General features: G+C 45.0%; 1 pseudogene; it reads left to right on the top strand.

The window, feature by feature from the left end:
• The first annotated feature begins 272 nt into the window (after window positions 1-272).
• Window positions 273-934, top strand: LOC101400012 (glutathione S-transferase Mu 4 pseudogene; annotated as a pseudogene).
• The last annotated feature ends 1367 nt before the right edge of the window (window positions 935-2301 follow it).

Here is a 2301-nt window from a genome sequence, read left to right as displayed (position 1 = left end):
CATGCCTCACAGGGCCCAAGGCCTTGGTGCCTCTCCAAGTGGTTATTAATATGCAAGTCTTTTATTTACTGATGTAGGTAATGCTCTTAGGGTAGCCAAAGCACTCGTGCCTGTTTATTTAGTAGGTTTCCTTTTGATTTTGACCCCTAGGGATTCCTTCCTTCCTTCCTATAACTTTTTATTCTGATATAATTTCGAACTTCAAAGAAAAATTGCAAGGATGAAGTTCCAGCCCAGCTCTGCTGAGGCCATCCCCTGAGTCCACAGAAAGCTGAACTATGGTCATAATCTTGGGTTACTGGGACATCCACGGGCTGGCTGGTATCATTCGCCTGCTGCTGCAATACACAAACTCAAACTATGAGGAAAAGAAGTACATGATGAGGGATGCTCTTGATTGTGACAGAAGCCAGTGGCTGAATGAAAATTTCATTCTGGGCCTGGACTTTCCCAATCTTCCCTACTTAGTTCATGAAGCTCACAAGATCACCCAGGGCAATGCCATCCTTTGCTACATTGCTTGCAAGCACAACCTACAAGGGGAGACAGAAGAGGGAAAGATGCATGTGGACATTTTGGAGAACTAGGTCATGAACACCCCCAATCACTGGCCAGTGTCTCCTGCAGCCCTGATTTCGAGAAACTGAAGCCTGAGTACTCAGATGGGCTCCCTGAAAAGATGAAGCTCTTCTCACAGTTTCTGGGGAAAAGGCCATGGTTTGTAGGGGGCAAGATTACCTTTGTGGATTTCCTCGCTTATGACATCCTTGACCTGCACCGTATATTTGAGCCCTAGTGCCTGAATGCGTTTCCGTCTGTGAGAGACTTCATCACCTGCTTAGAGGGCCTGAAGAAGATATCTGCCTACATTAAGTCCAGCCGCCTCCTCCAATGCTTTGTGTACATAATGATTGCCATGTGGGGCAGCAAGTAGGGCCCTGTAAGGCCAGGAGAGAAGAGCGAGGAGCCAGTGCTGCACCTGCTCTGCTGGGGCCCTGGAAAAAAGCTGGACCTCCTTGCACCCCCAGAATCACCCCTTTTGTTCCTTTCTCCTTCTTTTCTTCCCTTTCTTCCCCCCCAAACCTTATTAGGCCCCTTATCTCCCCCAATCCTTGTTCATCTAGGCATTTTAAAACTCTACAGCACCCCACATTTCTTCAGCAAAGTCCCCCCTGTTGTTATCCTCTCTGCGATAAAGCCAACCTTCCCTTCAGTGGTTGCCTCTGTTTTGAGGTACTCAGCTGGACCCCTCGCCTGTAGAGCTCAGCCCTGAGCTCCCCAACATTGCCCTGAAGACCAGTATTGGCCTGGCGTGCAGGCCCTGCTCCCCCAGCATGGTCCCTGCCCCAGCCCTGCCTGATCCCCAGTAGAGCCTGAATCATACACACATGCACACACACAATTTATGAAGGAAAATGTAAGAGAAGAATATCCTAGACCTATCGCATGAAGCAAATCTTATCATATAAAATCCAACAGTACTAAAAACAAAACAAAACAAAAATAAAAACATCTCAACTGTATTAATCATGTTTTTTTTAATTTTATGTATTTTATATGATGCTTTGACATCTTTGGGCCTTGCTAATCCTAGAGACTGCCCCTCCCAGGGCTAGCTAATTCCTAGAGATAGTAAACAGTTTGCCTGCCAGCATGTCTTTCATATGCAAACCAACCAATCCCTAGCCTATATCCCCAACGACCTCCTTTATCAAACTGGCACACAGGAAGCCAATACTCGCCCTGCTGCAAATCACCCCAGGGCCAGGTACAGGACAACTGGGGACCACCTCTACAGCCCAGAGCTGGCTAAAATTATTCAAACTAGCCAATCCCAAAATGCTTACATTGCTTTACTAATTTCTTCCCAAAAAAAACACAATAAAGGCTAGTGTCCATATTTTCCCCTCACTCCTTCTGCCTCTTGACTGACTCTGGTACTTCCCCCATGTGGCCTTGTGTTGTATGCCATGCCCTCTCCTCTTGGGAATTGTGATTAATAAACTCTTCTTTCAAAGGCAGTTGTCTCCAGGTCTGTCACCTTACCATACCTGATTAAAACAAATCCCAGGAACATTTTAAGACATCAACCAAGTAGAGGTTATTCCAGAAATGAAATAATAATTCATTAACGAAAAATATATTGTGATATACCACACTAATAAAGAAAATAGTCATACGATCATGTCACTAGAGCAGAGAAAGCATTTGATAAAATTTAATCAAATGTATCTGTCCAAAGCCTAGAGCAAACATGTATTTAATTGTGACACTTTTGACACATTCCCATAAAGTCAGGAT

Source organism: Ceratotherium simum, chromosome X (genome assembly GCF_057802395.1).
Source record: "Ceratotherium simum simum isolate JZ-2026a chromosome X, ASM5780239v1, whole genome shotgun sequence".
In the NCBI taxonomy this organism is placed as follows: Eukaryota; Metazoa; Chordata; class Mammalia; order Perissodactyla; family Rhinocerotidae; genus Ceratotherium; species Ceratotherium simum.
The sequence above is the reverse complement of the archived record's forward strand: the minus strand, read 5'-3'. Positions and strand labels throughout refer to the sequence as shown.